The sequence below is a fragment of the Melospiza melodia genome, chromosome 19 (genome assembly GCF_035770615.1).
Source record: "Melospiza melodia melodia isolate bMelMel2 chromosome 19, bMelMel2.pri, whole genome shotgun sequence".
NCBI classification, from domain to species: domain Eukaryota; kingdom Metazoa; phylum Chordata; class Aves; order Passeriformes; family Passerellidae; genus Melospiza; species Melospiza melodia.
Genome location: NC_086212.1, coordinates 2,220,240 through 2,243,504, shown reverse-complemented (window position 1 = coordinate 2,243,504; position 23,265 = coordinate 2,220,240). Strand labels below are relative to the sequence as shown.

General features: G+C 41.5%; 1 protein-coding gene across 4 annotated transcripts in view; it reads left to right on the top strand.

Moving 5' to 3' along the window:
- Window positions 1-5,977: 5,977 nt before the first annotated feature.
- Window positions 5,978-23,265, top strand: part of ITCH (itchy E3 ubiquitin protein ligase) — a 57,936-nt gene continuing 40,648 nt past the window's right edge. For 3 of the 4 annotated variants that reach the window (XM_063172139.1, XM_063172141.1, XM_063172138.1), the window contains exon 1: window positions 5,978-6,057. The gene's annotated coding sequence lies outside the window, so the exon portion shown is untranslated. Of the gene's footprint in view, window positions 6,058-20,183; window positions 20,258-23,265 lie in introns of all 4 variants that reach the window. The other variant, XM_063172140.1, reaches the window with a different exon arrangement.

Genomic DNA, 23,265 nt, shown 5'->3' with positions numbered 1-23,265 from the left:
CCTCTGCAGATAACAGGAAGTAATCTATCTTTTCCTACTGGTATTTTTTCTAAATCCTACATCAAATTAATCAATTCTGATTTTAAAGTCAATTAGAAATAGATACACTCTGACACTACACCATTATCTTCATGAGTGAAATGAATTCAAACTCTCTTTACAAGGCAGCTCAACAAAGTTTCTCCTTCTAGGGATGACAATTTCAAGACAAGAAGTCAGATTTTAAAATATAAAGCACTTCCTGGAATAATTACCCAACTAACAAAATGCTCCAGAAGAATAAGATTGACGTTACAGTACTTACAAAGTGCTTTAACAACAGTACAGAAAAAGGATGTGAAAACAAAGTACTCCTGCCCTTATAAATCACCAACTTTACACAGCCTTAAGTCAGACAGCAGCATTAAGCCATAGTTAAGGACTGACAATTGCTTAGGCACTAATTGGCGCTGATGACGGTTCCACAGTCATTGTGTGATACTTGCTCGGGGCTGTATCTATCCCAAAAAAGGTAAACATCCACACTGCCAAAACTGCCTCCATGGAGACATGGTCACCGTGGTCTCCCCAGCACCAGCTTCATGTTGTCAAGTTAATCAGCAATAGGGACTGAGTTCCTACAGGAAGGTGAAAAAAACCCTCAGGAAACTCAGCACAGACAAATGCAGGTGGTCAAAGACAGTTCTGGGTCTGGGAGGGAGTAACTCAAATTCCACAAGACATGGGATGCTGCCTTGAAAGCAATTTGGTGGAAGAGGTGCTGTGGTCCCAATAAGTTGAGTAGGACCCCAACTGAATGCCCTGTGACAAAGAAGTACATTCAGGGCTGTGTCACCAAGAGTGCAGCCAGCGGGGTGAGGAAACCTCACCTTTTACTCTGCAGTGATAAGAACTCACTGTGAGTTCTAGCACCAGCCCAAGTTCCCTGGTGCCTGTCCTGCCTAGGCACTGATGAACCAGAGTCCAGAGGAGGCCACCAAGCTGACAGGGACAGAGCACAGGACACATGAGCAGCTGCTGAGAGAGCTGACTCTGTTCAGCCTGGAGAAGAGAAGGCGAAGGGGCACCTTGCTGCTGCCTAAAACTGCTTGCTGGGGAGGTGTGAGGAGTATGAGCTATATTCTTTGCAGAGCTGTGAAATCACAAATAAACATAAGGAAATAAAATGTACCAAGGGGCAGCAAACACTGGACTAGGGCACGAAGGGGCTGTGCAATCTCCAGCCTTGAAGGTATTTATCTCTTACCTGTGCTGCATTACCTAAGCTGGCTCTGGTTCAAGCATGGGGTGGACCTAGAGACCTCCAGAGGTTCCTTCCTACCTGAATTATTTTGTATTTAAGTGATTCTGTCAGGATTTTTGTGTGTTTCACACAAAAACCAAACCAAAACAAATGCAAAAACAACAACGACAAAAATCCCAACACCACTAAACTAAAAAATCATTAAACTTGTCGAGGAGCTAAGAAATCCAGCCTTAATTCCAAGTTTGACAAGAGATTTGGTGTGCAACCTTTAGGAAATTATGTAATGTTGGAAAGAAGAGGTTTGTCTTGTGTGAGGTCAAGGGAGCTGGTTGAGAGTGGGAAAACTGAGGGAATGAAGGCGGGGTCTATTTCAGGAGAGGGAATCCTGTACTCTAGGGATAGGAGAATAATAAGTGTTCAGTGCTTCTGTTACACAGTCTTGTCCCAGCCCTTTAGCTGAGGGAACCCAGAGCCCAGAGGTATTAGAGAGCAATGTCCATTTGCAGACTTATGCTCAAAAATCAAACAGAATCCCAATATTTTAATGATCTTGCAGGATTATTTTTATTAGCACATGAAAGGTTCAAACATGGGAGTCATTTACACCACTCTGCCACACAGACCCTTATCCTCAGTGGCTTCCCAGTCAGCTCTCAGCACCAACAGCACTCACTGAGTGTGGCAGTTCTGTTACAACGGGATAAGTTTCCATTAGGGATGTAAATATTGTTACTTACAATAGCCCAACCAAGAATAAATGCTACACCTATTTTGCCACAAGCACAAATCCCATTGACCAGTCTGGATTGGACTGAGAAATAAAAGAAAAATATAATGAAAATTATTAAATATTAATTCTCAGAAATTATCTCCCAGAAGAACAGCTTTACCCAGCAAATGTGGAAAGCTACTAAGCATTCAGTTTTCCTGAAAAGCCTTTGCACAAGATCATCCTGCACTGTTGTGGGAAGGTTTCCTATCTGTTGGGGTTTGTACTTGTCAAAAGAAAGCTATGACAAGGAATAGCAAGAAAATTCCATCCTGCCCAAGTATCTTGCAGGTATAAAAAGCATAGGGGGAAAAAAAGACAATAATCAAGTATTCTACTCCTCTCCCCAAAGGTACAGTCTTGGATACATAATTCTTCTGCCACTCAATTATATTCATCTTCACTCACCACATATTCTGTGTTAATTATTTATTTGTTTTTCCAGTTCACTGACAGGCCATGATTTTTACCAGGGCAAATGATATCTGCAAGAGTGTGAATGTGAGGATTGCTCTGCGTTCCTCTTGTCCTGGCAAGCACAAGCTGATCAGTAGTCTGTACCTGGAATCCATTATTTTTCTCATGAGTTTTTCAGAGCAGATGGAACAAATGGAACTAGACTGGAGGCATCAGAAGCTGGAAAACAAAGAGATTAGGGCTGCTGAGGTTGAAAAAAACCACTTTGTCTGAAACGCCAGTTGGAAAAAGGAGGGGGAAGACATTAACTCAGAGGACAGCTGATGTAATGTTCTTAAAAAGAGACACTGAGTGTTATTCACATCTGCTTTAGCAACCTTTACTTACCAAAACCCAGTACCACAAAAAGAGACTGCAAATGGCCACACTGCCCTAGGGATGGGTATATGCAAACCTACTGGATTCCACAGGGGCTACAGGGATGTGTCCTTGGGGCAGCATTCAGCTTCTTCCTGCAAACACCCAACTCTGCTAAAGGTAAAATGAACCCAGCTGGCTGGGGAGAAGGGTACAGTGCAATTTTCCCACCGTTGGGAATCAAACCACAGGCAAAACCAGTCTGCAAAACCAAACAGTGTTATGTTGTAGGAGCCATGGGGGTAGGTCAGTCAGGATAGATGGAGACGAGAGATCTCTGTAGCCAGGGCTGGAACTTGGGGTTTATTGCAAAGGGCCTGGGGGCAGGGCCCTGCTGGGAGCTGCCAGACACAGCTCAGAGCAGGCTGAGAGTGGAGCCCCAAAGAGGAGCCCAAAAGAGAAAGAGAGAGAGAGAGAGAGAGAGAGAGAGAGAAGAATAAATGCAAGAGGGAAAGAGAGCGAAGTTCCCGTTACAATACCATAAATCTTCTTCTGTGCTGAATATTCTAATTTTCACTAGCCAATCTAGTACAAAATACAAATCCAAGAGCATTTCCATACAGCCTATAAGAATCATTACATTACCATACTGTGTTACATTTTAAACCCTAAAACCTCCTCTTTGGGCCCTTCTGCCAAGCTGTAGGGTCTGCTCTGACCTTGGGCCTGTCTGCAAGCAGAGGGTGTTGTTTGATCAAAAGGGGATCACCTTCAGCTGGCCATGCCATTGTTTTCCAGTTGTTCTGGAAAACAGAACAATTAAGGCTTGGTATCTCAAAGCTTGCTTTCATTTCAATCTTGCTTATAGTTTCCATATTCTCAAAATCTTTTGCCAGGCAATCATATTGATAAGGCTTTCCTGTTTTATCTTCCCCAACATTATGTGCCAGCTGGGAGACAACAAACCCACTGCAAAGGATGCCCAGCTGGGCAGATGTGGAACTCCAGCTGCAGTCAGCCAGAGCGTCACTGGCCAGGACAGGAACTGGACAAGAGACCACTGCTTATGCAGGTGATGCACGAGACAGAAATCTCTGTTAAGCAAGGCTGGTAGAACTCATTTTTATCATTATTAATTGGAATAGAACATTAACTATGGAAATATATGTACATGGTAAAATATCTCTAAAGGAACATAAAAACTTAAAGGTGCATAGAAAATGTTTAGAGAAAATAAAAAACCCTCCAGACCTTATTTCAGCTGATCTATTTGCTTGTCCTTACACTGGGATGTAACCTTGGCTCCAAATTTGCTTCCCATGAATTCCCACCTCTCTGACAAAGCCACAGGCTCCTGATTTTTCCATACTGAGCCTCTACCTGAGCAATACATGTTGTCCTGTGCTGGAATTAAAGTGATTTCTGTGCCTGAAGTGATGTGCACATGCACCTTGGTCAGTCAGAACCACAGATGGCTGATTGCCATCGAAATGTGTGTGTTGGTCTGTCAGGGAAACAGTAGGAGCTGTTTTCTTGCTTAGGCCTTATCAACAGAAACAGTCACTTAATTGTGGCTGTGAGATCTTATTGGAGTTTATGTGTGGAAGACAAGAGGGATCTTCACATCCCTGCCAGTTGTAAGAAAATGCTAAACTTTGCACTTGTAAAGTATGTAATTTTTCTGAAGAATTATTGAGGATATTCTCCTACTCTCTGAATATTGGGTATTCTTTCCTCTGATTTCAGAGCCTAGGTCTCATTCCTCACTGTCAAAAATAGTGTATTATAATTTCTTCTGTGCATTCACTTATGCAATAGTGCATTCAGGTAAAGAAAAAACACACTTGAAACAAGAAAGATTTTATGTAAAGGTTAAATAATATCAGTGGCTTAAGCACCTGCAATAAATACTTTAAAATCACATTAGTTATTTTATTTTCAAAGGGTGTCACAGACATCTTTTGTGAAAAATCTTTTTCTTGAGATTTTTCTCCCTTCAGAGAAGCTGCAGTTTCAGAAACAGAATGTAAACAATTATTATCTGCTGCTGTAGAATGCAACAGGTCCACCTGTGATTGGCCCATCTTGAATGTTTATAATTAATGGCCAATCAAGACAGAGCTCTCTCAGGCAGAGTCCAAGAGAGCTGCCTTTTGTTATCACTCTTTTCTTTTCTATTCTTAGCTTAGCTAGCTTTGAAGAAACCTTTTCTTTTTCTTTTTAGTGTAGTTATAATGTCATATATATACAATAAAATAATAAATCAAGCCTTCTGATCATAGAGTCAACATTCTCGTCTCTTGCCTCATCCAAGAACCCCTGTGAACACGGTCACAAAAGGGCTTTATTTTGTGTCCAAAAGCCCACAGTGACAGCAGCGATGTCCCAGCTGCTTGACTGTTACAGACTCCTGTTAGCCAGGATTCCCTCTGTGCTCTCAGGGTTTTCGCATTGCTGCTGTCACTGCAGTAACGTGGGCCAGGGGTGGTCGTGGCTTCCTCAAGGTGCTCTTGTACCAGCTGAGCCCTCAGGGCTGATGATCCAAGATTTTTACTGTAGTGTATGTGTACACACACACACACACACATTTATATATATATATGCTCTGTTTAAAGAATCATAGATTCATGGAACGATTTGGGCTGGAAGGGACCTTAAAGATCTCATTCCATCCCCTGCCATGGGCAGGGACATCTTCCACTGTCCCAGACTGCTCCAAGCCCTGTCCAACCTTGCCTTGGACATTTCCAGGGGCAGCCACAGTTTCTCTGGGCACCTATGCCAGGGCCTCAGCACCCTTATAGGGAAGAATTTCTTCTCAATATTCCATCTAATCCTGCCCTCTGGCAGCGGGAAGCCATTGCCCCTTGTCCTGTCACTCCAAGCCCTTGCTCAAAGTCGCTCTCCAGCTCCCTCGGAGCCGCTTTAGGCACTGCAAGGCGCTCTAAGTTGTCCCTGGAGCCTTCTCTTCCCCGGATGAGCACTCCCAGCCCCCAGGCTGGCTCCAGAGGATATGGAACTCTGCCCATCACCCTACATCTCACGGCCCCTCACGGCCCCACCCCTCCCCGCCCTGCCCCTCGACCCCGTGGCCAGCGCCGAGCATGCGCAGTGCGTGGCGCGGTGCACGCTGGGAGCTGTGGTCCTTGCTCTGCAGCCGGGGGACTCGGCGCCTGCGCACGTCGCGCCCGACTTTGCTAAGTCGCTGCCGGAGGCCGGGCGGGCCGCGCTGCCATCTTGGACCTGAGGGACGGGGGAGCCGCGGCCGGTGAGCGGAGCGGGGCCGGACAGGGGGCACGGGGGTAGCGCTGGGGACGGGACCCTGCGGGGGGGCGCGGGAACCCCGCGATAGGGCCCGGATCCGGAGGGGCTCGCTGAGGGCGGACCCGCCGCTCTGTACCCCCGGGCCCCGTGGGGCAGCTCCAGGAGCGGGGCAGCCCCGCTCCCTCCCCGTGACGCGGGCGACGATCCCGGGACCCCCGCGCTGTCCGGCGCCGCCGCCCCTCCGCGGCTGCCGGGGGCGCCTGCCCGCACCCCGGTGCCTCCAGTTCCGAGTGTTTCCTCAGCCGTCCCCGGCAGTGTTGCGTCCCTGCCCGGCCGGACCCCGCCAGCCTCTCCCTGTGCCTGGTCGCCAGGATCTGCCCCTAAACCTTCGCCCTCTCGCAGGCTCGCTCCCTTCAGGGCTGTGCTTTCCGCAGCCCTTCCAGCACAGCCTCCTTCCCCCGTGGGTGTCCCCCCTGTCCTGGGGCTCCTTCCAGGTGTGCGGGGCTTCGGTGTCTTAATCTCGGCCGGGTACAGCCGGACATTGAAGGAATGTGCCCTAGCGATAAAGCGTGACCACAGCCAGAGGTTTATCCCGAACTGTTCCTTCTTGTAAACACGGCAGAATGGCATCGTTGGTGCCACCGCTCTATTTTGGAAACATGGACAAGTTCTGGCTGTTAACTCCTCCGCTCCCACGCCGGTTTTCTTTGACCTTGTGTGCCACTGCTGTCGAGATTAAAGCAGACAAAGGTCTTCGAGGATGGGTTTCTCCAATTTGCTCTAATAATCGAGAATTCAGGTTGTTTTAATTGCCGTAATTTGTGATGTTAAATTGTCAGAAGACCTTCTGATCTGTGTGTGATGCAGAGAAGGGGGCAGGAGTAGCGTTTGGGATACCTGTGTTGTGGCAGTCTTTACCCTTGATGCTTAAGGAAATACCCCCAGCAAAACTTACCTTTATAGCTTAGTTAGACTTGAAGAAGTCAGAAACCAGCGTATTTCAGACTGCCTTTTCCCAATATATTGCTGCTTATTGTCGTGAGTTTCTCATTGTTTTGCTCGGTCTCTGCTACCCTGCCTGTCAACCTTTTTGAAGAGAAGTGGAGAGAAATCTGGACTGGTATTTGGAAGAAGGCATTCTGTGCTGAGGGAGTGCCAGTAGATCCAGCAGTTGCTTGTATTTACCTGAGAAAAGGCACAGGCGTTTAAGAATGAAACATGAATCACAGGCCATCTTTGGTTCTGAGGATTTTAATGCTTAAAAATTTATTGTTTGAAAAAACAGTAAAATTCTTTTCTGTTTTTATGAAGTGAAAGTCCAAAGCAGTTGTAATTTAATTACAATTACCCTGCTATTCACTACAGCTGTTTAAATGTGGACTGTGCATTCTTAGTTGTGATTTAGCTGACATTCAATCACTGCACTGAATGCATTCACCTCCAAATGATCTTTGGAATAACATCTAGCATTCAGACCCAAAGTGAGTTTTCTTGTCTGTAAAACAACAGTAGATGTGAGAGATGATTTGAGAGTGGAAAATAACTGAGACTTCTGAGTGCTAACTTTGAAAGCTTCTTACAGATTAAAGTTATTTTAGGGCTTAAGAGAGATTGAGAGAAGATTATTTATATGAATTTATTAGTTAAGCAGCATCACCTCTTTTTCTTCCTTCAATTTTCTCTCCCTTCCTAAAGTTCTGTTTCTTCTGTTGTGAAGCTGACCTGAAACATGAGTTATCTTATTTCTTTGTTTTTAAGTTTCAAAATGATTTGGGGAAAACTACAACATAAGGTAATAGGAAGAAAGGCAGTAAAGTAGCATGGTGTTTGTCTTGAGGAGATTAAATTTATAATTTTTTTTAAGAGAGCTTGTCATAGACTGCTTGAAAAATGTTTCATGAGAGATTTACAAAGTAATTTTATTCTATTTTACATCATGTGAAAGAGATAAGATGTTTGTGAGCAGCATTATCAGTATCAGTCAATGATAGCATCTAAAAAACATCTTTTGTGAGTTTAAGCTGTTTAAACAAAGTGATAAGTATATTCAGCCATAGTGAAGTACTTTTCAAGCAATAAAACCAATTTGGTTTCTTAAAAGCAAGGAAAAGAGTCTGCAGGGTGAGAGTAGAAGAAAAACCCCTTGCACATGGTAATGATGACACTTCTGGGAGTTTATTTTCAAGCTTTTCTGTTTGGGTGTCCAGTTATGCTCATGTCATGTTCTAGTTTTTGTCATTCTGCTGTACTCACATGTAATCGCAGGAATTTCTTTATTCCCTCACAACTGAGGAAAGTGAAGGTGTGTGCATCACCCAGAGGACTGCTGGCCACAGTTCCTTGCTTTGTACTTTGCCCAGCTGCAGAAGCATTTTGAAGTGAGTGCTTGCCTCAAAGGGGAAGTAGACAAGCCATGATTATAGTCTAGCTTGGGAGTATTCTAGATATTTAGTTTTACTGTCTTGTAACTTGAGTATTTTTAAAGACTGTAGGCAGTCCTTCTTGGGCCTGGTTGGACTGTTAGCTGAGCTAATTCTGTGTGCACATTTTGGTGAGAGAAAGGTTCTTCATCCTTCTCTTAGAAGACTAAAGCAATAGAGACTTGGTTAATTTCTCTAAGTGACTGACAGGTTTTACTGTAGTGCGGAGTTGCTGGAGCTGAAAGATTGATATTATTGATATTTTTCTTCATAAGAATTGCAAATTACACATAATGGGAATGAAAGTATTGCAACAAACTGGGAAAGAGTGTTTTGAAGAAGCCAGGGCCCTGTTTCATATGACCAGCTCTCAAGTTATGCCTGGAATTTCTGCTTTTACTATACCAAAGCACAGCAGGTTTTTTTCTCCCCTCTGAGGAAACACGATACCACATCTTGTTGTGCTGGTTATTCAAATAGTTTTTCAAACTTGACAGTATGTTGCTGTTCTTTTTTTTTTTTTTTTTTTTTAATAAAAAGTTTTATTTTAGTCCTCCTGTTTAGGAACCAATAATTCCTGCCTGCCACCCACCTGCCCAAGCTATTGCAACTCTGCTGCTGGGAGAGGCCGATTGTTTCAGTCAGGCACAGAACTCCTGGCGTGTTTGCATTTACACCATTGGTCCTGGAGCTGGAGCTCAGACTCAAATGGTGCTGTGGCTCAGCAGGAAAAGGCCGGTGCTCTTCAGGTGGATTGTTCCAATTTGATTGTGTGGAACCTTGTTTCTAATCAGGACATGAAAGTTAGGTGACTTACCTTTCTTTTCCTGAAATGTGCAGGTTCTGGATTTGTTAGCCCATGATATGGAAGCTGGAACTTTCAAGAGGAGTGTTGCTATCAGTCTGTATAAAATCTTCATGTTCTCAGTTTTCTATTCTTTATAGGTCTAATTTTCTTTCAATGGTAGCCTTTACACATGTTTTTTCTTTCTGAGTATTAACAGGATAATTAGTAATCTTTTTGAAGTTTATTACTAAGGAAGAGAAAGATCAAGTGAAAGATTAAGGTGATCTTGAAACAGAAAAAGACATGGTAAGACAGGCCTGCAGTCTGCTTCTGATTTATTCATTAATTCATCAAATAAATAGCCATTTGCAGTGAAATATCCATTAGGAATATAAAATTTGTGACTGGAAGCAAATTAATTTTCAGAAAAATAAAATAGGCTCTTTGATCCCTTCAGTATCATGTGATTGGGATGGAACTTTTGCCTGGGTAAGTCATTCATAACTTACTACCCTTTTTAGCTTTGCCTCATTCAGTGGAAAAAGTGAAGGAAAGCTTAATGCTGAGCAAGCTGAAGAGATGAACTGAGACACAAAGAGTGGGTTGTGTTAATTTTTAACATGCTTTTGGTCAGTATCCATGCTGGGTGCCTTCCCAGTCCCCAGTGCTAGCTAACTTTTAATTGTGTATTAACAATCACTAGTCTTGCTTAACAGTTAGAAAGCTCAGATATCCAGATTTTTATTTTATTCACTACTGGCTTCATAAACACTTGAATGTATTAAGACTTGTTGCTCTGAATGTTCCTCTTCTACTGTTTTGACACCCTAAGGTTTTTGCTCTGTCAGTGTTGCTCTTTTCATCTATTTGTAAAGTGGATAGATGAAACAAGTTTGTTCTGTATAAGGATTCCTCATCTTTAAAGTTTTTTTCTTTTACTTTGGCTTATCAGAGCTTGAATTAAGTGATCTGTGGATCACTCTGTTTAATTTCTCTCAAGGCTTGTCTCTACAAGTGTATGTGCCTTGTATATGTACATGTGTATTTTCTGCTGCTGTAAGTATACAATTTCAGAGGCTAGATAAGAAATGTACTGAGCAATATATAAAAATGTTCATAAAATGGTAATGTATTTGGCCTAATCTTTAACCAGGCTTGCTCACTTCTGTGAAAGTGGTGAGCTGCATATTTTCACCAGGTTTTACCTCAACACCCTTTCCTTTCTATTCAGATTAAAACTTCCTGGGCAATCCTGCATGTGAAGGGCACTTTATAAAGGAAATAAGAGAAAAGAGAATTTGTGAGCTTAGAAGATAAAAATGTGTGACACTGACTTGCTTTTTGTATCAGGATCACAGCATGGTTTGGTTTGGAAGGAACATTAAAGATACCAGTTCAAAGATCACAAAGCTGCTTTGGTTCTTAAATGTCTGTGATTGACCCAGTGCCTGTGATGTCTTCAATGATGAAGCCTTCAGAGCAGTTTCTTTTTCCAGCTGTCTGAAGGGAAATAATGTGTATAATGGTAAAGAGGATGGAATTGCTGAAGGAAGACCCTTTGATCACCTCACTCTGCCTGAAAGAAGTTTCCACACTAAACAGCTCTCACCTGTGTTTTCAGGTGGAATACTCACCACATGTAACATTTCTAATTCCATTTGAGTGCTCATCACCTGAAGATACAGAGGAAAACTTGGGATCCCCAGGCAGTAATCCTGCATGTAATTGCCATGTTCCACTTTGTGCATGTTAAATTGAGTTTACCAGGAAGATTTTAAAATATCTTTTTTTTTGCCTTATACCAATGAGGCATGTTGTGAATATTAAAAAGACCAATTTCCAGAGCAATGCTGCATTTATTAAACATGTGCCTGAACCAGATTGAGTTCAGGTCAATGAAAAAGCTGTTGTGAGGCAGTGGTGTTCTCATTGTTCTCCTGTGCACCCACTGAATCTGGGTGTTTAACTCCTGTTCTGAAATCTGGTTTGGGCAGGTGGATTTGCTCTATGTGGAGACCTGTTGACATTGCTGGTGGTTTATTTGATATCCTCCACGGTTTAAAGGTTTTAAACATATCCCTGTGAGGTGTGGTGTGGCATATCATGACTTTTTTCTGCTTTCCCTTCCTTTCCACTCATCATGAGTCTCTCTGAACTACAAGATTTAAGGCACTAATGAGAGTTTGAGTTATTAAAGTAAAAAATAACATTAAAGCAACATCTTGCTTTCACATCTGTGATGTGAACAAAATAATGCTGTCCTGAGGGTATTGCAATGTGAACAAAATAACACTGTCCTGAGGGGGATATTAGAGGTGAAAATATTTTCAGACTAATGCCTGTTTGTTTCAAGGCTGGAAGCTGCCCAGTGCACTCTGAGTTTGAGTGGAGAAGACACCAACAAAGTGAAATTCATAGTCAGGGGTGGCTGATGTGGGAGGTGACAGAGGAGGGGACTTAGACACAGTAATAATAGGGGTGAGATTTATTCTAAGAGTCTGTGTCACAGCTGGGATTTCTTTGCTTTTTGGAATTTCACTTCCTGTTTTAAAAATAGCAAACTATACTTCATATTCTACATTTCTGCCTTCACGACTTCTAATCTCTCACACAGTAATGCAAACTACATGAAGTGTCTGAACAGAATTTAGAATAAAACTGTCAGTATTCCTCACGTGGTTCAGACTCGAGGTTTGTATCTGTAAGGATGTTTTGCTGATTAAGGTGGTCATTGCACAGTGTTATGAACCCTATGAGCCTGTTCTTTTGCTCCAATGTGTGGGTTCCTTTTTGGTTTTCCACATGATGTATGGCCAGGGCAGCCATGAAGGGGTGGATGTATGGTATACAGTGTGTTCACAATAAATTACTCTCCTTGCATAGAATATTTTGCCAGGGCATGCAAAGCATGCCTATTTTGTTTTTTAAAAATACACAGTTTCACAGTTATCAGGGGTCCCAGGCCTTTTTTCCTGAAGATTTCCTGGATGAAACAGGTTTTTGAATGTCAGTTTATGACTAGAATTGGCACAAAGATAGGGAAGGACTGTGACAGGGGAGTGTCAGGGGGAAGGGGGCCTTCCTTGGGCAGCATCCAGCTGCAGGAGGAGAATTCCCTGTCTTCCCTGCTCAGGAGCTGCCCTGCTGATCTGAGTGGTGCAGTTACCTCTGGTTCACCTGCAGGTTTTGGTTTAGGAGCCAGTCCTGTGCTTCTTCACCAACCTGTGGGCTTCCAGCTGTATCCCAGCAATAAGGCAAGTCCCTGGAAATTGAAGGATACAGTCGGTGTTTGTTGTTAGAAGATGATCTTGTTCTTTTATTTTTATTTCATGTGCAATTGTCAATTTTTCACATAGAAGAGCTAGGACACAAAGACTGAAACTTTTGTTTAAGGAATTTACTTATTACTTTAGTTGAAAGAATTAAGATTTCTGACATCTGCTTTATCTTTTTATAAAGGTTAAAGGAGTCTTAGGGCAGCCTCAGAAAACCCAAGTTTAATGGAAGTGTTGAGAATATTGGAACAGTGGTACAATTCTAGGCCACTTTTCTCCTATAGTTTCTGTTTTGTTTTACAGAGAGGCGTGAGCTGGAATTTAGCAAGCAGTCAGATTTTGGGATGGCCTTGTTGTCCACCCATGGCTGTACTTTGATGTTGCCATCTGGTCACTTGTAAAAACTTCCTAGGAGCAGGTATGGGACTTCTGTTGAAATTAGAAAACATGAAGATGACTCCTGGAATGAAAGGTTTTGTTTGCAGTTTTGGGAAAGACAATGACCCGTAGCAGACTTTCAGATACCTCAGGGCTGACTTAAATAATCTCAATACTTTCTCCCCTCCCTGAAATTGTAATTTCCATTGCATTTTTTTGGATTTACTTTAGTAATAAATAATTTAGCTTGGAAAAATGCAACATTTATTTTCAGCTGACACTGAATTTTGCTCACAGCAATATTATTTCATTTTGTTCCAGTACTGACTTTCCACTTCTAGTTTCTTTGATTCTACTGTTTAAGAATACTCAGAGAAGCAGCTTATTTTTCTTAGGGGGCAGTGCATGTGTAGTCAGAATTTCAGTGCACTGTCTACAGCAGTTCTTGTTCCCACAGCTGAGTCAATCAACAGGAACTGTCTTACACCATCTACTTTGCTGAAGCAGGTACAAGCAGCAAGTGACAAAGAGCTTTCTTTTTCAGGAGATTTGAAGTCATCAGCACATTTCAGATATGTGCTTGTTGCTGGTAGTAGGGAGTGATTCATCATTTCTTTGATGAGCCCTGCCAGGCTGAATTGCAGAGCTGTGCAGTCTGTTTCGATTTCGTTTATTGCTCCGGTACCTACAGTGATGATCTGTTTAGCAAGTTTTTATGGGCAGTATCTCGTGAAAGCTCCACAGGCCTTTTTATCAGTGTTCTTGGGAGCAAAGGAGTGGGGGTGTGTCTGGGGCTCTCTTCGTTGCTATACCCTCATAGGGAGGTAATTTTGTGCTTATTAAACCTTCACTGGTGCTGTTGGACATTTAAAACAAGGTGCGTTGTGTACTGGACAGTCCTGCACACAACATGCTGAAAAATTGTGTTAAGGTTCATGTAGACAGCAGCATTGTACTTTTGGAAATTGCATCTGCTCCATTTGAGGCTTCCAGGTGAGATGGTCAGGGTTGGCATTTTGCTGCTAGACAAGAGTCTTTCCAGAAGCTACTTTTAAAAACATTACAGCTGTACAATTTTACAACCATATAAACATGTACAACAACTGTAATGGCTGCTGAAGTTGTCATTCTTAGTAATGACTACAGGTAATTGGGTAATTGAATGGTCAAGCTTTCGGATTTTTTTCATTCCCCAGAGTTAAAAGCTTTTTGCAGGTTTGTTTAGGTGTGTGTACAAGCCATTGATAATGAAATGTAGCTCTGAGAAAGGAATGGGGAAATAATGTGAAGCAAGCACTGAGCTGTAAATAAGAGGTAAAACTAATGGCTAGAGATTATGAAATCCTCTGTTAATAACTGAATGTGTAACTGCTTCTGAAGGGACTTGTTCCAGAGCTGCAAGGTGGATGGTGAAACAGAAGGTGGTGGCCTCATATTTTGTTTTACTGTGTTATTTTAGAGCAGAGAAAATGTTTCTTATTGACACTTTGATGTGCTTAGGCCTGAGCAGCAGGCCTCAGCCAGAGTTGACTTAAAAGATGAACCCTGGGCATTATGTGACTAACACCATCAGTGTTATTTAGCTAAAAATAAATGACACAGATGCTTATGCTGGCTCTCTAGAACCTTGTGAAGTTATCTGCAAGAAATGTATCATTTTAAGAAACTTTCCCAACTGCCATGAATAGAGGTTTGTTTGTAGGGTATTTTAGGGGAAAACCCTCCCAGCCAAGGCCTGGGCTCTGGCCAAGCTCTGGCCCCTGCTGGTTGGGAAGTGTGCCATCAGATCCAGGAGTTTCTGTGCTAAAAATATCATCAGGTCACTTTGACTTGCTGATTTGGGCCTATAAAAACTGAACCCATTTTCAGGGAATTTGGAGACCTCACTTGTGGGTGGATGCCAGACATGGGATTTTCCCAGTTGCCAGGAAGAATTCTCCAGATCCTTCCTGCAAAATGGGGCTCCCCAGTGTCTGTGGGCCCTGGATGATGCTGGAGTATTTGGGCAATTGGTGATGTATCCTTCTCAATCATTATCCTGTCTCTCTTATACCAATTATTAGGTGCATTACCTTGCTTCTTTTTGCTTGTTGCTAAAGCCAAGAGTGTAGTTTTATTGAATGTATTATTTTACATTTGTGTTGCCTTAATATTCATAGTCAAACAAGACCACTCTTTCCATTGGTGTCTGTCCTTTAAATCACCCCCATCAACTGGCAGAGCACACTTCAAAAGTAATGCCTTTGAAGTACTGTAATACAAAAACCATGGATTTTTTTTTTTCTGATAACAAGGCACAAAATAATGTGTCAAATAAGTTAAAGTTCAAGTGGTTCTCTTAAATATCCAGTGATACCAGTCTTTTACCTCTTCCCATAAGCATCAAATTAAGTTCTGCAGTTTCTGAAATTTGCTCATGAAGGTTGACTATTTCCACCTTTTTAATTGGAAAATAACTTAAAGCAGTAGTGTGAGCTGTGATGCTGAGTGGGTATGTCTGTACTAATGAGGTAGGGAAGATAAATGTAGGCACTGGGAAATGAGGGAAATTCAGTGGATGTGTGAAAATCATCAGGCTGAAGTGGCAGAAGAGCCCGTTGATGGGAAAGACAGCTATGTTATACCTCCAAAATCAAGTTACCTGTGTTGACATTGTGGGGCTTTTTGACAGCATCATGTTTGTTTAGTTTTAGTATCATAAGTGAAACTTCAGTGCCAGTCTCTCCCACTGAGGTTTGAACTAATTTATATAGACACTTAGGAGAAGCTTTTAGAAACTGTTAGAGAATCCTTTAATCTCCTGCCTAAATTTGTCACACATGGGATATTTTTTAGGTAAAAGAGTGTAATTAGTTTTACTGAAAGTACCAGGACAGCAGCTTTAAAGAAGCATGGGGGAGATATGGAGCAACATACAGGTAACTGTCCAGATTTGCTTGGGTAAATAATAGCCACATAGGTTAATATGAACATGAAAACATGAACAAATTATGATATATTTTTGAATAAACAGAGTATCACCTATGGTATTTAATGACTTTCTCATCTCTGAGGTTGTTGTTATAATGATGGGATAGCAAAGGTTCCAAGGCAGTGATATGTGAAATTTTTGTGAGGTTTCTTATTAGGGCAAAAGAAAATAAACCAGGAAACCAGTGTGTATATAAAGTAACAGCTTTATGTTGGGACAGTTGAACCAGTTGACTTTTGCATATTTTTCAGTTTCATGTAACCTGATTGTCATTAATTGGAGCTGGCTAACACTTGGGTCTGCATAGTGCTGGACATGTAGGAAATTCATTCAGCTATTTTGCTCTGTTTGTTATAATACACAGCAGCAATAAGGGATATGGAAGTGGTTGTTAAAAGTGAGAAGAAATACCTGGTGCAGACTTGTGCACTGAATTTTACTGTAGGACACAGGAAAAGCTGTAGAAATTAAAATCTTGATGTTCAAGATGAATATTACTGAACTTGAAGAAAGTGCAATGCTGATTTATGCAATCTGTGCCTTTCTATTCAAACTGGTAAAACTTAAGCTGTATTAATAACTGAGCACTGAAAGGGATCCTCAGTTTGGGAAAAAAATAGCCTACATGACCAGCTTGATAGATGTCTCTTTAGAGGAGGAATCTGCTACAGGACAGAGACTCAAAAAGAAAAACAGGACAGGTACAACAGGAATTACTGAGGTTGTTTTAGGGAACTGAAAGAATCACAGAATACCTGAATTTGGAAGGGACTCCTGGACCTGGCCTGATCCAAATTCATCTTAGAGTGAGGCTGGTTAGGGCGGTCAGTGATGTGTTCAGTCAGGTTTGGAATGGCTCTGAGAATGGTGATTTAACCTCTCCTGACAAGTTCTCTGCTCTTCAACCACCCTACAGAAAAAAAAAATTACTCCATCCCCTGTTTTTAGGCTGAATTTCCTGCATTTTAATTTGTGCCTGCTGGCTATTGTCCCATCCCTGAGTACTGCTAGGGAGCGTCTGCCTTCAGCCTTTTAGCCCTTCAAGTATTTATACACACTGATTAGATCCTCCTGATCATTCTCCTTTCCAGGCTTAACAATCCTGCCTTTCTCAGCCTCTTCCCAATCACTTTATTGTCTCTATACCCCTTTGCTGGTGTCACATCAGTTCATCTGTGTCACTCTTGATTTGGGGAACCTAAAGAGTGGTGCTAATTCTAGAATTACAATGAAAGACAATGATCACCTTTCTCATGCTGCAAGTGATGCTTTTTCCTAATCCAGGATGCTGGCACCCCTTTTATTTGTTGTTACTGTGAGGAAGCATTGCTGGTTCATGTACAACAGCACCAGTGTCTTCTGCAGAGTTGTTTTCTGTCCAGCTGCCTCCCAGCTTTTACTGGTTCACGGATTTATTCCTCCCCACGTACAGAACTTTGCACTTCCTCTTGTGGAATTTTTGTTCCATCAGCATATTTGCTGAGGATGAGCTGGGTCCAGGTCATAAATGGGGAACTTAAACAGTGCTGGTCAAGTCTGTACCCAGTGGCTGGGTTCTAACTGGGCAGTGATCCCAGCCCCAGGAACCTTGCCCTTCATCCAGGCTTGCAGTTCCCCCTAGTCCTGCCTGGCCCCTGCTTCATCCCCTTGTGTGAGGGCGTTGTAGGACATGGTGTTGTCCCAGCTACCAAGTCATCTTCTCAAAGAAAGCTCTTGGGTCTGCCAGACTTTATTTCCTCTTTATAGAACCATGCTGACTAACACAAATCACTTTCTTGTCCACATTATGTTTGGAATGGCTCCTACAAGAGTTTGCTCCCTGACCTCCCTGGGGTTGAGATGACACTGATCAGTCTGTCTTGGATCATCCTTCTTGCTCTGTCAAAGAAAGGAGTGTCATTTGGTTTTTTCAGTAGCAGGAATGTGGAGAGTCACCCACAGGAGCTGGACTTTTCACTTCAGTGTGGCACAGAGTGGGCTTCACTGATTTTCTCTAATGCATAGAATGAACAGGAGAAGAGACTTCAATTCTTCACCATCTTTCTAGAGGCTTAATACTTCTGGAAATTTATACTCCTTGTGATAAAAAACCATTTGTGCTTACACAGATAGTGGTACTCGGTGACTGCTCCTCCTTCCTCATGAAACAAGCAGTTCTGCAGTTTGGCTCGTCACTTAGGCCTCGGGGAGACAATCTGTTACCCTGTTTGATGACACAAATATGTTGTGCTGTATGACAGACCTTTTTTTTACCTACAGCATTCATCATTCATATTGAATAGACATACAGTCTAAATGTAATCTTAATCTATTTGACTAAATACTCTGTTTTTTCTTAGACCAGGGCACAGCAGTTAAAACTTCCTAGTAGTTTTGTAGAAGCAATTTTCTAGCCTTGATTTTGCACAGAAGAAGGGGAAAAACACGTCTGTCCCACTGATGGAGAGTGAGAAACTTTGGGATTTCCTTTTTATAAAGGAAAATATTCTGAAAAAGAATCTCCTCTGAAACTGGAATGAAATGGAATGGATGGTGGAAGTTCAGAAACAAAGTGGCCCAGCAAGGTCAAACATGAATATACTCATGTCCATGTACAGGGAATTAAAGAAGAGCAGAAGTAATGCAAAAAGAGTGAACTGGAGTGAGTGAATGTGAGAGACCTGTGGAGGTTTTCCTCATGGCCAGAATGCATAGCAGAGAGAACGGGAAAAGAAACAATCTTCATTAGTGGTTTAATTGTTTTAATTTGGACAAGGAGTGCACTTTGGAAATTAATCCACTGAATATTCTCACAGACTGCACTCGATTTGACTTGTGAAATCAGCTTGGATCAAGGAAGCTGAGTTGCTTTTGGATGAAACTAAACTGGAAGCTGTGGTCTTGCTCATGTTGGACTGTGGGATCCCACTGGAGCTGTCAGACTAAAACTCCAAGAACATATCCCATGTGTGTTTCAGGTGTGCAGACCTTCCTGCCTGGTGCCATTCCTGTTGTACTGCACTGCTGGTGGCTGTGGGCACAGCAAATCCTCAGGAGGGAGTTCAGAGACCATCACTGGCAAAGGCTGTGCCAGTGTGAAAGGGGCTGCAGCAAGAAACAGACAGGTTGACTACAGTAATTCTGAAAGGTGTGGGCACAGAGTTTTTAGGAGTATCACAGTACAGGAGGTGAAAATGGGTCTGTAAGGAAATAGGAATCTGTTTTGGCAAGTAATTCCTGCAGTGAAGCTTAGAAGCCATATGACAATGCAATTAGCTGGGATAAGCTGAAGTAGTCTTATTCTTAAATACAGGTTTTAGTATTCTTTTTATTTTAATTTTCTCTGAATGTGTGCTGTATGAACAAGTTTTGAAAATGAGGCAGCAGTGAAAGTCTTCAAGAAGAAACAAACAAACAAAAAAACCCACCTAAATTGAGAATAAGTGAAGCATTTATATGGATTGTTATTAATAAAAGTGCAGGGAAATACACATCCTAAGGTGTTAAAGGAGTAGCTGAAAAACTGAGCAGGAGAATCCTTCCAAAGGAGTTAGCTTGGAAACTCCTCTCAGTCTTTCAGTTGAAAGCCATCTGAAATGAATGTACAAGCATACACTGAAAAAATTATTGCAATTCAAGAATTAAATCATGTAGCAAAATAAATCTTGTCATGTACAATGTTTGGGCTGGTTTTTTTTTAACTGTTAGGTTTTTCCTGTGGTTTAGAGAAGCTGTTTGATTTGTGGTATGAAGTTATGACAGAAGTAAGCAATCTTGATAATGAGCAATCTCTTACCGCCAGTATCAAGAGGAATAAAATTTCTAAGGAATGCATCTTTTTGTAATTTCATTTTTAATATATTTTAGTTTCCTTGGTAGGTTTTAGCAGCAGTGTGGTATGGAGATGTGAAAGCTGACATGTTAAGGATGGAAAGCATTTTGCACTTTCATGCCCTGGTAAAATAGCATGTGTTTGTGTAAAGCCTCAGAGCCACTCACTTTGTTGTCATTGTATCTGCAAGCAGGAATATCTATTAAGATGCCTTTATTGTAACTTGTATTTTGCTCCTAGTTGAGTGTACTGAACATTTCTACAAGTCAATTGACCAGCTTGGGTTAACACTGATGTGTTCCTTGTTTTGGAGGGTGTTGGACAGGATTACCCCAGAGACCCTTTCCAGCCCAAATTATTGCTTGCTTCTATTAAAAAAAAAAAATATAAAAGGAAGAAATTGAAAGCAATTCCTAGAAATGTGTTCTTGTTTAAAGATATCCTCATATCGTGTTTTAGTAACCCATTTTCATTTATGTTATTTTCAGGTCATTCTTAGATCATGTTTTGCTTAAGCGCACACCATAGGGAAGAGCAGGAAAAGATGGAGAGGTTCTGAGAGGTAAAGATATAAATGTAGCTTGGCACTTGTTAAGACTGTTTTCAGAAATCTCCAAGAGTTAAACCAAGCATGCTTTTCTCATCCTCAGTGAAAATTTTCACAGGATTAGGTACCCTGACTTCAAAGTCAGTGCCTATTCTGTGTATTTTTTCTCCTTAATTATCTGAGTGCTTCATAACAGGCAAGATTTGGGGTTTTTTCATCTTTTCCAGTTTTGTTCATGTGTTTCATGGTTTTAATCCATGAATGCCTTTGTTTTAAATATATAAGTGTTAATTTGTGTTTTTCATACTGCTTCTACTAACCTGTTGGATTGCAGGAAAACTGTTGAAATAGGTCTTCCAGGAAGTCATCAGTTAATAGATTATAAGTAAGAAAATTGCCTAAAGGAGGAGAAATAATGCAAAATTTTGACTTAATGTTTTTCCTCTGAGTGATCCCATTAAGATAATTTCATTGCCCTAATCAAAAATTAATTGAATAACATGAATAAGTAGCTTATAGCTTGTGGATTTATGTGACTGTCTCTTCTCACTACCGTGCCATGCAGCTGAAGCAGTGATAAGCAGAGGCCTCCAGAAAAATTCTTTCCTTCCCCTTCCCATAGCAACAGGCAGGAAGGGACTTCGGGTAAAGTTTTTCAGAAGATTCCTTTGCCTGCTGTCATGGTAAGGTCTAAAATAACCTGTTGTGATCAGCACCATGAATATTTGACTGAGATGCTCAAGATTGGGATTTTTGCTTTGTAGGAGCCTCTTTGCCTCTAAGCCAGCTGAAACTAAATATGACTGTAGGGCTAAATAAGCTTTTACAGGGCAGATGGAACAAAATAATATTGTTTTGGGTAACTGTTTTGTTAACTACTTCGTGGTACTTCTCTTCAGTGCTGCTTTGGGCTCAAAGTCATCCTTTCTGATAAAATGTGAGTTGGGAAACCTGATCTCTGAATTCTAAAACAGATACATGTATTTCTACAGCCAGGGTGGGATGTTATTTGAGTGAGCCATAACTGAGGCTCTGTGCTGGAGGGTTTTGTGTTTATCAAGCAGCTGCAGTTTACAGAAAGCACTGAATGTTCTCAGGTACCTGCTCAGGTTAATGTCAGAGCAGTTTAACAGTGACTGCTTGGAAGTGTCTGACCACACTGTGTGCTTTTCCCTGGAGAAAATTCTCTTCCAAGGTTACCCCTGAAAAAAATACTGTTTATACTTTCTAGGTACTTTCTTTATAGAAACCTCAAAATGTACCAGTTGTGTTTTTTTAAAAGTGAAATACAAAATGTTTTATGGCCTGTTAAGGAAATATATGCTGTTAATAACATTGCTTCAGTCTGTCTTTTTTCTGAGGAAGGATATGCCTAAAGTTACAGCACAGAATATTTCTTTAACCTCTGTTTCCTCAAAAGTCCATGTAGGACGTGGTTCACAGTGCAAGGAAGTGGAAGAATTAAGAGGGGAAGTTGTAATTTATTTCTACAAGATATGAGACTTCTAATTGCTAGAACTTGATGCCTTTTTTTGTTAGAGATCTAGAATAACAATCTAACAGTCCTAGTAACAGGAATACTTAAGGTCAGAGGGATTTTGGAGGTGCTAAAAGGGTATTTCCCTATGGAAGAAGAATATTGCTCATTCTGAGAAGTTGGTTCCCTATAGTCAAATCATTCCCAATTCCAGGACTTTAACCTTTCAAGGGCATAAACTCTCTGCTCACAATATTGTCACCTGGTGGGTTTCAGATTGTGGATTTAATTTGTGTTTTGCAAGCTGAACTTCATTGAAACCATTCTGTAAGAGATGTGATGGTCACAGCAGAGCAGTGGGGTGGGTTAACCATGCCAGTTATGATAGGTGTGTTTGGTAAGTAAAACTCCTGTGTGCTCACACCTTTAGGAGTGTCCATTGAGAAAAGGCAGCCAGCAGTGAGTTAAAACTCTTGACCTTCCAGGAAAGGGGGCTTAGGAAAGAGTTCTGCCCATCCTGAGCATAAAAGAGCACAAACCCCTATAAATGAGCTTTGACTTTGTGTGTTGCCAGCCCTTGATAACACCTGGCAGCTCTCATCTATAAAGGAACAGGCTTGAATATCTGGTTTCTTGAATGAAAAGCAATTTGTCTTGTTGTGCAGGTAGCAAGGTAACTACCAACCTTTCCACTCCATTGTGACTTTGTTCTGGTCCTGAACTCCCACTGGGAAATTTTCCTAAAACCTCATCACAGAAGCATTAGAATGAAACAGTTCTGAGTCAGTGCAGTATTGTGTTGTAACAATGTGATTACCAAAGATTTTTTGCAAAGAATTTTAAAGGCCAAAGTTAATTTCTAAAAGCGGTGGTTTGTAAAATGCAGGAGTTAATCCAGTTAACGTCCAGTTAATATGGGTAAATCCAGTCATTCAAACATCTCTTTGAGTTTGTGGTAGTGACTTACAACTATTCCAGTTTCACTGCCTTCTCCTCTGTCATCTTAATATGGTTTAATTCTCTGTACTGGGGGTTACCATGATGCCAAGTTTCATAGATGTTTTCCAGTGGCAGCCTTTAAGAAGCAGCCAGTTTAAGTATTGCTGTATTTTGAAGATTATAGCAGTGAACCAGTTTTAGCTTAGTGGTTTGCATATATGAATTGTTGTCCTCTTTGAAATGGATCGTACCATGAGAAGGAAATGGCTGAAACAAAAATAGACCATCTCTTTGTTTTTCCAAATGGTTTTAATTATCCTGTGCAGCTCTCTGCAGTGTCTGCTCTTGCCAGGCTTTTGGAAATGAAGCAGAAGGCATATGAGGTTCGTGTACATTTTTCCTTTTTCCCTTCTTTGAGCATTTCTTAAGTTAGTAAAAGCTAACATCCTCCTAATTAGGAAGGAAATCCTTTGGGAAGTTGTCTGAGTTGGTGGCAATACCAGTTTTATGCCTTTTGTCCTGCCTGCCACAGTTTTAGTCTAAGAACAGCTTGTGGTTGGGGAAATTCTGATGTACTGAAAGCGTGAAAAGCTGTCAAATTATGCTT